Source organism: Cryptotermes secundus, unplaced genomic scaffold (assembly GCF_002891405.2).
Source record: "Cryptotermes secundus unplaced genomic scaffold, Csec_1.0 scaffold133, whole genome shotgun sequence".
Classification (NCBI taxonomy): Eukaryota; Metazoa; Arthropoda; class Insecta; order Blattodea; family Kalotermitidae; genus Cryptotermes; species Cryptotermes secundus.
In genome coordinates this window covers 576,484-590,367 of record NW_019718024.1, presented here as the reverse complement: position 1 = coordinate 590,367, position 13,884 = coordinate 576,484, and the positions used below count along the sequence as shown (strand labels likewise).

The 13,884-nt window shown below is 43.9% G+C and overlaps 1 protein-coding gene and 1 non-coding gene across 2 annotated transcripts in view; both read left to right on the top strand.

Moving 5' to 3' along the window:
• LOC111872005 (zinc finger protein 1) overlaps positions 1-13,884 on the top strand; it is a 972,125-nt gene that overhangs the window by 719,632 nt on the left and 238,609 nt on the right. The window lies entirely within an intron of this gene.
• Positions 6,097-6,168, top strand: Trnap-cgg. Its single transcript has one exon. It is a non-coding gene; the product is annotated as a tRNA-Pro (tRNA).

Below are 13,884 nucleotides of genomic sequence, written 5' to 3'. Positions count from 1 at the left end.
GTCATTTTTTAAATATTTTCAGGTCATCAAAATCCGGGCCCTGCTCATTACTGTAAGATGAGTAAGGGTACATTCAGTTAGACCGATCACAGTGACCACGTGGTCTAAAGCATGAACTCCGAGTATCTTCTCTCGCTCGAACGCTGGGATCGTGGGTTCGAATACCATTCAAGGCATGGTTATCTGTGTGTGTTTATTCTGTTTGTGTCGTTCTGTGTGAGGGTAGCGGCCTTGCGACGGGCTTATTCTCCGTCCGAGGAGTCCAACCGACTGTGTATAGGATTAAGAAACTGAAAAAGCGGCCATGGTCCACAAGGCCTATAGAGCCATAGACAGAGAGATAGACAGACATACAGATAGATAGATAGATAGATAGATAGATAGATAGATAGATAGATAGATAGATAGATAGATAGGTAAGTATGTAGGTAGGTAGATAGGTATTCCTTATATTCTATGCGTTGCCTGTAGTTGTATAATTCATGCGATCACAAGCTAAGGCGTTGAAATTAGGATTTGTAGATATCAATATTTGTAGCGTGTAAGGCGGGCTAAGTAGAAGCGTCAAATTGTCCTGCTGAATTTTCCACTGGCATTTCTGTCGTCGTTGATACTGTGTTATTGTTCTATCTTCACAATTGGCATTAAGAGTATATGAATGAAATTTATTTTTCCTTGGTTCTACAGCCCCAGTGGGCCTAGACCTACCTCCATGAACTTCTCCGTTCACTTCGGTTTTTCTAGATCTTACACATTCGGTAGGACTCCTTGGGCGGGTGATCAGCTCGTCGCAAGGCCTCTACCTGTACACAAACACAGAAAAACACACACAAACTAGACATCCATTACCTGAGTGGGATTCGAACCCACGATCCTTTTTTCCAAGCGAGCGAAGGCAGTACATGCCTTAGACCACTCGGCTACCGTGACCGGCATATGAATGAGAATAGGGGTCGTAAATTCTTCCCAGAACTTGTTTCGTCTTTGGGCTGTCTCGTAGTTCTCTGCGTAGCAATTGAGGTAGTGAGAAGTTCTACCGAAGAATGCCGTCTTCGTATATATATGTATATCTCGTGTGAACCGACGTTTCGGAGGAACGTATCGCCTCCTCACACAAGATCTACACGGCGCTTCATCCCAGAAGACGGCATTCTTCAAAGTCACCACCGTGAAAACCCCACATCTTCCACGAAGACTTGTACGGTTAGGAATATGCCTTAGTTCTGTGCTTAGCAGTGCTTACAGTTCCGCTGTTTGGAAAATGAAAAGTGGAATGTCTCATAGTTATTTGCGTAGCTACACATTTCTGAAGTTCCGAAAGTAAAGACTTGTAGCAATTCTACTTTTAAGAACCGGATAACTTCTCCTCCTGTGGTGGAACTGTGAAGTATTTGCATTAGTTAACCAAGCTAAGAGTTGTTTCTAAGGCGAAAGCGCTACTGCACTTCGTGTTTGATAAGTAGTACATCTCCGAGTGGGGGGGGGGGAATACCCCGAGAAGAGACGCGGTAAAGCCTTACCAGTAACAAGTAGAGTGCGAAGCCTATTGGCTGTTGACACAAGCATTCTGGTGTTTGATTAACCACGAAACATAAGGCTTGCACGCAGTGAAGTACCTTACATTTCTACCAAGGCTCCAGGATATACAGAAAAGGGTTGAAGTGTTGTCTTCACGTTTATATGTACCTCTGAGGTCTTTGTGTAATTCTCTTCAGTGTATTCACAAACTCCCTGTCTCTTTCTGTATATGAATTTGTATGTATGAGTTTTTGTCCTTGAGTATAGTTCTTAAGGAATGTCACTAGAGATTATTTTACCCCATGACGCATTGTTACGATATTGAATTCGATTTGGGATGGAAGCTGCAAATTACAAATAGATTGATCTAGATGAAACATTAAATTCATTTAATTATTACTTATACGAGGGAGTCATTAAATAAGTAAAAAGATTGAATAATGTCCATGATTTATTTTGACCGTCTTACAGTGCATACATTTATTCACCTTACTCTTCTCTCTTGCACTACATGTTTCAGCACAAAAGTGCCATCTTCAGGTGCTTTTCGATGTACGTCAAACTACTTCATTGCATGCCCTGTTGTCTTTATACTAAAATATATATTCGTCATATATATTGATAAATTTTAAATATTAAAAATATTAAAACTGTTCGTGATTTGTCATCCTTATGTCGTATCTCAATACGCGAGTCACACCTATCTTCTTCTGTCGGAGTATTCTTCCTAGTTTCATGTGTGTATTGTGCTTTGTGTTGTGTCTTGCTCCTGTGACTGCGTGTGTTATACTGCTGGGCCTGCTGGCTATGTGTGTGTGTGTGCTGTCTTCGTTTTGATTGATCTGTTCTGGGGATTTGCCCATAACTTGCACACTCTGCCAAGCATAATTACAATGATCAAGTCAAGGAGGATTAGATGGGCAGGGCATCTAGCATGAATGGGGAGAAGGGGGATGCTTGCAGAATATTGGTGGGAGAGCTAGAAGAAAAGAGATCAATAGGAAGACCGAGGTGTAGGTGGGTGGATACTATTAAAATGGTTCTTAAGACAGGTAGGATGGGGTGGTATGGACTGGAGCGATCTGGCTCAGGATAGGGACCATTGGAAGGCTCTTGTGAACACGGTAGTGGACCTTCGGGTTCCATAAAATGCCGGGAAACTCTTAAGTAGCTGCACAACTTTCGGCTTCCCAAGAAGGGCTCAGCTCCAGGCAGTCTTAGGTAAGGACTTCTATATGTATGTGTGGAATGTAACAGGATGCTTAAATAGAACATAATAAATTAGGTAAGAACGTTGATGTGTTTGCAACCGAAACCCTTTCTCTTAGTAATGTTTTATAATTTATGCTTCTTCTTAATTATATACACATTGATTGGACTCAATTGATATAGTACATCGTGTCCTCATTTCATGGATGACGTCTTCGTAAACAAACCGAATGTATGTCTGAAAGACACGTATTGTCTTCTTGTTCTTTTGTTTGTATATGTACATGTTTGTTTTGTTTGCTTCTTTGCTTATGCGTATTTTGCAATTGATATTTGGCTGTGTAGTAAGCACGCGCCGGTCGCAATGTTCGTGCAGTCTGAGGCATGAACTGTCTTCGCCATCTCAAGCACTGAGATCATGGGTTCGAATCCTACTTGAGGCATGGATGTTTGTGTGCGTTTATTCCGTTGTGGGAACTGCCCACATTCAAGCAAGTGTGACTACGCAAGCGCCATTGATTAGCAACGACAAGTAAACAACGGTTGCTAGGCAAAAGCAAGTAAACAGCGGTTGCTGTTTATGCTCTCCTGTTTGGAAGTAGCGGCCTTGCGACGGACCGATCTCTCGTCCAGTGAGTTTTACAGACTGTAAGATCAAGGAACTGAAGACACCCCCAAAGTCAAACAGTGGGCTCACGAGCCATAGATAGATAGATAGATAGATAGACGGATAGACACGCATAGATAGATAGATAGATAAATAGACAGGCACTGACAGACAGATAGATAGACAGATGGTTAGACAGAGATAACTAGATAGAGTAGGCATGTAAATAAGTAAATAATTGAATTTAATTATGACATGCACAATTCGTAATGCCTGTTTCGTCCCTCATGTTAAATTGGAGACGTTTGTATCTAAGTTGTTTTAGGAGTCACGCTTGCCGCTACGCTGTCAGCTGTTCTACCAGGATACACGGCACAATTTCCATACCGCTCTCTATCCCCCNCCCCGACATTATACCGGTTCACCTATCCCCGCGCATTCCTCCTCTGCCACGTATGAACCCATTTTAACGCAGTATGAAGCTAACCACTATAAAGGATTACCTCTATAGATAGATAATTACTAATTTTAGCCACCCCACCCCTTATCTCATCCCCCTTTGAATTAGACCAATAGGAAAGCCACTGAGAAACACCGGGCTATAGTTCGGCGGCAAAGTGGTTCCCTTCCCACCCCTTTGCACCTCTTCACTTGCCCTTATACTCAAAGTCCACACGAGAGAAGGGCCGACCTCCCAACTTCTGCCTCTTCACTAGCCTTTATTTACATAAATAATCACAGCTCATGCAAATTACCCGCTGGACCAAGGCCTGGTTAGAGGAAAGAGGTTACCCCTGGTATTAATTACCTCACCATGTATATTATACCCTCCCAGAATACACTTGGCGCCTAAACCACACCGAAGCCAAAGGGGTTGGTTTTTGGAAAGAGAGGCATGGAACTAAAAAGTGAACACACAAATTCTCTATCCTCGTTCACCCCCCCCCATCTCCTCTTCTCCAGCACCATGAGCTTTGGTTTTAATTACTTCTAATTAAATTTCAGTAATTACGTAATACATTTTTCTCCCATTTGGCACAGAACATCTCTCGAAAACCGCTGTTCCCACCCTACCTTCCTTCCCCCTGGTCTTGTCTCTTCTACGGAGAGGGGTGTAGAGCGTAAGGGGGGGGGGAGGGAGACCGAGTGTGTTGCGTCTGCTTGTGCAAAGAAGTAGAAGTTTCAATTTAGTCTGTAGGCAACATAAAGTACTCTGAGGTTTTGTGATGGCGGGTGGGAGTGGACCGTGGTTGGTTTGAGACGTATTTTGTTAACTGACGGATTAATATAGAATCTTTGTTTCTTCGTCGTGGAAAGCTGTAATTGTAGGCGCACCCGTACTCTCAGCGAATGTTCCCCGCATCAGTGCTGTAAACTTCACGCCATGAAAACGTATGGAGGTATGGCTCCACCATTCTTCATCTCGGCACTGGATGGGGTGAGTGGTCAGCTTCACGACCCTGCCGCTTTATCTCCGGTACGCACTGGATAGGAGGCTTACTGGGCCTCAGAGCCTGTGTGGAAGTTGTGGAGATGAGAAAAATATCTTGACCTGCCGGGAATCGAACCCAGATACCTCTGCTCTCCAGCCCGTAGCCTAATCACTGTACTGATTGAGTTATCCATGTACTGAGGCAGTCGATGTGCTTAATATGTATAGTCGGACCATAAATTTCTGCGTTTGACAAGCTAAAGGTGTCAGTAGCCGAACTGTGTAGGTCCAATGTTAGGATGATTGATGGATTTAAAATGATTTTGAAGGCCTAATGAGGTGCCCTCCGAGATTATGGCTGAAATGATTGAGGAAAACCACGAAAATTCTCATTCAGGATAGCCACATTCTGGCTGGGATCTGAACCCAGCACCTCTCGAGCAGCAATCTAGAACGTTACTGCTAGACTAGCGCGTTCTGTGGATACTGACGGAATCCATGGACAACCATAAGCCTGATGGTCTGGTAGACGGGTATCGAACCTAGAGCTACAAAATGCGAGTTCATTTGACCAACAGTGTCATCAGACTTGACTGCAATAGCTGATATTTCAAGTGCAGTTGGTAGTGGGCTCTTTTTACATGAGTTGCAGACGTCTGTTAACAATTGCATTGTTACTACCGGCTTTGTACGGGCTAAGCATTGACTGCTGTACTAACAAGTAAGTACTTGAAGAAAGCAGTCTTCTGGGATTTGGCACCGTGTATATGTGGTATATAAGTTACCGGTTCTCACGGTCTCTTCGCTTGCGGATTTCTTATAGTTTTCCTTCTACCCTGAAGATGGAGGCGATACGTTCCTCCGAAACGTCGGTTAACACCACATATACACGGTGCCAAATCCCAGAAGACTGCTTTCTTCATAGTCACCGCCGTGAAAGCCTCAAATCTTACAAAGTAAGTACTTGTCTCGAAAATACGTGCAGTGAGTATCTCTTGCTTTTTCTGTTCTTCTGATTAACCATTTAATTTACATTTAATTTGTGAAGACTTCGGAGCCAGGATAGTTCAGTCGGTAAAGCGAGGCATCACGGGATGGCCGGCCAGGGTAAGGGTTCTCTTCCCTCCACAGCGTCTAGACGGCTCCTGGGGCCCACCCAGATCTTTCCGCGGGAGTGAAGGGCCGGGGCATGAAAGAGAACACTCACCCACCTCTGGTATCTAGATCAAGAATAGTGGAGCTGTACCTCCACTCCCGCTTACGTCTTCGTGCGTAGTTCCTAATAGATTAAGCCGGTCGATACCTTAACCTCTTTCTTTAAAGAACTGTTGGCCTGTTGGTCTAGGGGTATGATCTTCGCTTCGGGTGCTAGAGGTCCCGTGTTCAAATCCCGGACAGGCCCATGTTTAAAAGAGCCGCGCCATAGCTCAAGCGGTTAGTCTCTGGCTTCCCATCGCGGCGGTCCGGGTTCGATCCCGGGTCTGGTCAAGTGGGATTTGTGGTGAACAAAGTGGCACTGGGGCAGGTTTTCTCCGAGTACTTCGGTTTCCCCTGGCAATCTTCATTCCACCAATTGCTCCACAGTCACCCTCACCTATCATCTGGGGCTGGTACAATAGGCCAGAAGTGGCCGCAGTACAAGGGACTTAGTCCCACCCCACTAGCAATAAAGAAAAGGAGAACTGTTTGAAATATATGCAGTAGCTATTACAAGAACGTAGCCCAATTTACTGACACTGTGGTTGAGAGTTGTCCCGGTGACAGAAAGCCAGGGTTCTTGACCTAGCTTTAAAGACTTATGTCTTCCAGGATGGAACGCTGTGTAATCCGTTGAAAGTTGATTTTCAGAAGATAGTGTGAACCTCAGATCTGCGGGGGGGGGGCTCCAACTGGGTCCGCTCGGCACGGCGGCCACTGATTGGCCTATTGTACCTGCCCCGGGTGACTATGATGATGGAGAATTTTGGTGGAATGAGGATTGGCAGGGGAAACCGAAGTACTCGGAGAACACCCGTGCCCGCGCCACTACCAATATTGACTGTTGACAGGAATAGACTTTCAGAACGACATGCATTTTGACGGTGTAATCAGCCGTTGAATGAGGAGCTATGTAACTTGTACTCTTCTTCCAAGTAAAATTAGAATGACCCACTGGTGGATGAGAGGGGCAGGGCATGTAGCACACCTGAGAATGAACGTATATAGTATTTTGGTAAGAAAGCCTGAAGGAAAGAGACCGCTAGGAAGACTTGGATGTAGGTGGGGGGATAATTTTAAAATGGATGTTAGATAATGAGGTATGGACTCGATTCATCTGGCTCAGGATGCGATCTGGTGGAGGGCTCTTATGAACACGGTAATGAACATCACGTTCCATAAAATTTTGGGAATTTTTGAGAAGGTGCATAACTGGCGGCTTCTTAAGGACTCAGCTTCATAGAGTTAATAAAAAAATTGTCAAGCTTTCACTGTAACAGGCTGTGGAGGCCCATAGGGCTGTGAGACGTCGAGGCTCACCAAATATTCTAGACAGTCAGCTCACAGATTCGGTAAGGTTGTCAGCCTTACTCGCTGGCCGCCCCTTACTCACAGAAAGATTCCTGGTACTCATTTCTGTTAGAAACTGAGTCGATACCAGGGCCATAGTGCAGCTGAAAGAATTAGATCAATTGAAAATCCTTATCGGGAATCGAACACAGGACCTTTCGACATGTAGCGTAGTGCCTCAATCAACTACGCTACCGGGTGCTCAGTAAACAACAGTTGCTGTAGTGATGGGTGTAAAGTGAAGTGTACATACAACAAAAAGAGGAATTCTTTGGAGGCGAAATGAAATCGCTGAGTTTCTTCATCTCTGTGTCCCAGCATTACCCTGGGTGAACGTGTGGTGTGTTCTGCTGCGTCTAGAGTGGATGCAACCCCTTCCTACACCATCCCCCTGTTCTCCAGTATTTGCATAACCTTCTCCTAACCTACGTATGGCGCTACCGGCAGAGGGCCTCACTGTCTCTGTCTTTCCACCAGGAACAAGAACACGAAAAAGGTGTTACTCCTCACCATACCGGTTGCATGAGAGCGAAAATTAATGAAGCCGGGCCCGCGTGATTTAGACACAGGGGAGAGAGAAAGAAGTTGGAAACAACATTCTCATCCTCACAACTTTAAATACGAGGGAAAAAATGTATTATACAGTGGGGTAAAAAAAAAGTTACTTGTTCTGTGATGTGTTTATTTATTTCACGGCCTTGTCTGTCTGTATGGGATATTGTTCGCTGTGCACGCAACAGTGGCATGAACCCAGAATTCTGATGATTTATAATTAGGGTCCTCGCGAGATCTTCAGTTTGAGCGATGTGTTGTCTAAGGCATGAACCGTCTTCGCCCTCTTGAACACTGAGATCGTGAGTTCGAATCCCACTCGTAGTATGGATGGCAGTGTGCGTTTATTCTGTGTTTGTGTTGTCCTGTGTGCAGGTAACAGCCTTGCGACGGGTTGATCCCCCGTCCAAGAAGTCTTACCGGCTGTCTGTAGATTAAGATACTGGAAAAGCAGCTCAGGTCCACAAGGGCTGTAGAGCCATAGATAGACGGATGGATCAGTGGGCTTATAAGGCCTTCTTGTGTATTTCTAATTGAGAATGGTGAGTGTATGAATTCTCTTTAATTTTCAAGTTACGTATACAACTCTAACCTCGGCGGATTTTTATATTCTATCCCTAACAACATAGAAGTCATTATTGTTCGTAATAGTTACGAAATGAGTCACCAGGCGGCAGTGAGGGAGATATTACAGTTATGTAGTTTGCAGAAAGTAAATCCCAATTGTAGATAGCGTGTATATTCAGGGAAATCGTAATTTAATATAAGTTAATGAGTGTGGATGCATGATGATACATGGGAACCATAGCTAGATGGGAATTGTTTATTTCGTCCTATGTTGCATTTGAGAGAACGCTGACTAATGTCCGGCTGTGTACTAATGGGTGGCAAGTGAATGCGGCAAAACGGGCAAGGGAAGAACATGGAGTGCGGGGTCGTAACGTCGAAATAATAGCCGTTACTGAATTTTATGAAGTATTCGACAGTGTTTATTATGCTTTCTGTGCGGAGAGCACACGGAATGAACTGAGGCCTGGTTGTTTCTGTCTGTATGTATGTTTCAACATGAGAATGGTTTGACCGATTTTTATGAAATTTGTTATATTATTGCTAGTGGGGTGGGACTAAGTCCCTTGTACTGCGGCCACTTCTGGCCTATTGTACCAGCCCCAGATGATAGGTGAGGGTGATTGTGGAGCAATTGGTGGAATGAAAATTGGCAGGGGAAACTGAAGTACTCGGAGAAAACCTGCCCCAGCGCCAGTTTGTCCATCACAAATCCCACTTGACCAGACCCCGGTATCGAACCCGGGCCGCCACAGTGGGAAGCCAGCGACTAACCGCTTGAGCTATGGCGCGGCTACTTGTTATAGACATGTTGTTATTGGTGGCAACGGCAGACATTTTAATTTCCTGCAATCTCTGCACCAGCGTGAATGACGCACAGAATTGTGACGTATGATAGTGTCCTTTAATAATACGATCCTGAAGGTATATATTGTCACTTGTATGAATGACTATGGACGGGGTTTGGGTTGGTAATTGGATTTATTGAACACTTACAGATCGTAACTACAAGTAACTATAGCGGTATTGCTAACTCACATACTCTTCAGTTCACGACAGCACGTACTAAGTCTTCTCAGTCTGCTGTGTCTTCAGTCGTTGCCTGGTGACGGAATTCAACAATGTGTTCTGCTTCCGTTCTAATGTTCTTACCGGCTGGCGACTGTCCTAAAAGTAACTCATTGCTCCAGCTGTCCTGCTTATAACATCTCCGCATGAACCGCACAGAAAACACCGTTCCTGTGTTGCTCTTTCCAGTTATTGCCTTTGCTCAGTAACGGCTCTTGTATTTTTTGCTTATCTCGAGGTCGTTACCCACTAACGGCTTTACATTTCAGAGTTAACAGATCTTTGAAAGGGTATGCAACTTGCAAGTTCGTGACGAATTTCTTTCTGCCGAGCTTAGCTTACAAAGGAGAATCCACTCTTGTGATATGTTGAATGATTATGTTGTGAATGAGCATGACGTACTCTCTTCGTTGCCGACTGTCTTGATGAGGGGCCCATCTGAACGTGCCCAAACAGTTTTCACCGTTGACTGCTGCGTAGTGTTATAGTATTAAGAAGAGAGCAGTCTGCTTTACCGTTTCTCACGGTGTTGTCGCTTGCAGAATTCTTATACTTTTTCTTCTACCCTGAAGATGGGGGCGATACGTTCCTCCGAAACGTCGGTTAACACCACATATACACGGTGCCAAATCCAAGAAGACTGCTTTCTTCATAGTCACCGCCGTGAAAGCCTCAAATCTTACATGTTATAGTATTCTTGGGCAACATCTCGCTTTGAAGACAATGTCCGCTGTACTTAGAGAGTTCTGAACGGGCCCGTCCTCGCCCCCCCCCAAACCGCCGTGTAAATAATAGCGAAATAAACACGGAATGCTTTTCCATTCTGCATTTCGGTAGTTGTCGCTGGACGAAGTGTTCGCCTGCCCCATCTGACGGCGCTTTCAGATAAAATGTGTCCGCACGACACTGACTGTTAAGTTTGCCATGGCGGGTCGTATCTTCGGTATCCTGCACAGGCTGAACCTCGTCTTGCAAGAAATGCAGGGGGATTCTAAATCATTGTCGGGGTTTCCGTGGCCTATAATTTTCAAATCGAAAATAAAATAAAACTTCGTACGGGATATGAAAGCGTAACTCAGAAAGTTTTATTACTAAACAATTTCAACATGAGCCCCTTTCTTGACACATAAGATGTCCAAGCGGTTTTCGCTGAGACCCCGACATTGGGTTACAATCATATTCTGTATCTCCGAATTTAACGCCCAGGACAAAAATAAAAAGCTTTATTTTCGAATATGAGGATTAGCCGCAACATTTTCGACTCTTTTACATCTCTTTCGGAGTTCCTTCTGATGTAGAACTGCCGCATAAGCCAGAATGTAGAGCGATTCCCCTTTGTTTTCCAATGAAAAAATCAGACTTTTTTTTTTACTAAATTGAATATGTCTTTTGGTTCTTACGATTGTAAGTAGAAGGAAGTAAACACTGTAATATTACACAGAGGTATTGGGTTTTCGGGCTTTATCCATCGTCCTGGTTTTAGGATAATTAAGAAAAACGCGACGTTTCGGAAACTGGATCTGTTTCCGTCCTCAGGTGAAGGAAAACACCTATTCTGTTGAGTCCGCTAGAAAGAGGTAACCTCAATCACTGGACAAACCGATGTCACAAAACATGAAGATTATAAACACCTGAGACCAGGCTAAGTCCATGAGAGCTAATAAGAAAAATATACATTACAAATTGTTGCAAACACATACAAGCGTGGAACCAGGGCAGATAGAGCCGTAGAAATTTATGTCACGAATCCAAAGTAGTAACCAGGTCCTAGACCCCACGGCATGGAATAGAAAGGAGAACTAGTAAAAACTAATAGTGTCTAACTAGCGTCAACAATGGAGTAAATCACGTCTGTCTAATTTAGAACCTAATAGAAATCAATGAAAACATATATCACGTCATGCAGATCTTCTATGTGAATTGGTGACTATAATATTAAGATATAATAAATAGTAATTTTGAGTACTAGCCCTAGGATGGTATGGATTCGATTGATCTGGCTCAGGATAGGGACCAGTGGAGGGCTCTTGTGAACACGGTAATGAACCTTCTCGTTCCATAAAATGCTGGGAAATTCTTGAGTGGCTGCAGAATTGGCGGCTTCTCAAGAAGGGCTCAGCTCCATAAGTAAGTAAGCAAGGCCTAATGGTAAAAAAAGGTAAAGTTGTCCCTATACTTAAGTATTTAAGGACTTTGCTAAGATGACGTTTGAGGGAGTGGATGTGTAGGTTCACCATTCTTGACCTCGGCTCTGGGTGGATGTGAGTGGCCAACTTCATGCCCGGCCACTGGACCCGGGGAAGCCCCTGATACACGCTGGATAGGAGACTGTTTGGCCCTCAGAGCCGGCGTGGGCTCCGCGGAGAAGAGAAATTGATTTCCCCTGCCGGAAATCAAATCCCTGCAGTCAATCCATTTGCCCGTCGCTGTACCGACTCATCTCCTCTGGCTCCGAAAGTAATTAAAAGCGTGAAGAATTAGAGCATTAATGTACAATTATTATGTTTATGGACATCCATCGTGCTGTTTTATCTAAAAATCGCCCTGTTTATATTTTTAAAAACAACGTTTCGGAGACTGATTTCTCTCTCCGGACACTGTACCTTAAATACAGAGTGTTCCATCAAGGAGGAAACTTCGCAACACCGCTGACCGGGCCCAATATTCCTCACAGATTGCTGCTGTAACTGTAACGGCACGCGTATCAGCGCTGATGACTCATTCCGCTATCAGCAGTTACAGCAGCAATCTGTGAGGAATGTTGGGCCGGGTCAGCGGTGTTGCTAAGTTCCCTCCTTAACTGAACGCACTGTATAATTCTGAGAATTTTCACAGATATTAGAATTGGGAATTAGAACTCCCCATAATCTTCATAAATCCTGTTATCTAAGGAGCAGAATTTGGAAAAGAAGTCATGTTATATGAGAGTTGATACGGCAATAAACTGATGGACAAACTGGAGAAGACTTCATCTGAATTTGCGAATTATGTGTCAGAACCAGAGACAGGGTTTCAGTGGATCAGAAATCCATTCGCATTGAAGTTTCAAACTTCCGTGGAGCTTGAATCGTCGGACTGGACACTGAAGCCGACGAAAGAAATCCGACGGACTCTCCCAGCACCCTAAACTGGGCGGCGCAGGCCGGAAACACCTGCTGCCGATACCGGAGGAGCACATCCTCCCGGGACCTAATTTCCAATATTTGTGGGACCGTAATCAAAGAAGTTTTATTGCTGACCTTTGGTCCCAATGTGAGAGTGAAGCCATCCTTAATACTCGTACAACAAAACACAAACTAATTTCTGTATCATCACAATTCACCTTATTGACTTTGGTTAGTTTAATTTTTCCAATAGACGGAAGGAGTGGCGTAGGTGATTAGCGGGATCTTTACGTCCTCTGAAATTGATTATGGACCACAAAAGTTTGAGGGTCTCGTCAGATTTGTAAAATAATAATAAAAAAAAAATAGCTCCGTTATTTTAGTCCGCAAGCGAACTATACCGTCCGAGCTACCGATGCTTGTCGGCGAATTAATTTTATTATTGTCACGTGTAACGTGACTAATAATTGTGGATTCTAGATGTGATGAATGGATTATTTAACGTCATTATCGCAATTACACTGTTATAGCAGTTGACACATTTAACTCCTTCTGGATAACGAATCCCTCACTGCTATCTGCATCTTGCACCTCTGCTCGTCTGGAATCCTGTTTAACTCTGCGTAGCTTTGCTTAGCACAGCGACTCACTGCCGACTCCCTTCTTAGCTGTTCGGTACTGCTGCTACTTTATATTTGCTTGGCGTGCCGAATAGGGGACACCGAGTCGAACAGTTTGTTCCTCCATTGTCATGAGACCGATATCTCCGTTGTGCAGAAAACGTCGGTCCGCTTTGCTGCTAGAACAATTCTTATCGAGCCGTTGCTCAACAACCGACTGTTCCAGCTGTACGTACGAACAAGCCGTTACCTATGTCAGTGTTCCGCAACCTGTGTACCGTCACAAGGTGAAAGGTGTGACGCGAACTTTTACCTATTGTTAGAAATTAATTGTCGAACTTTATTCGTTTTATTTTATCCCAGTTACCGTGTTTCATATGCTTTTATTTTATTCTCATCCACTGCACTGATTAAATAAGATGATACTTGTTTATTCTTTATTACATGCTGTGATTTTTTATGCACAGTAATGCTGTATTCTAAGAAATTAAACGTAAATTATTTACTCACACTTGTTGTCATTGTTTTCATTATTGATTTATTTTTATTTTTCTCACATCTACGCGGCTTCTTTGATAAATTTGCCACATGTTCTGTATACGTGCTTTTCCCTAAAACTGCAGGGATTAGCAAGGATTTCCCTGTCTTTTATAACGCTAT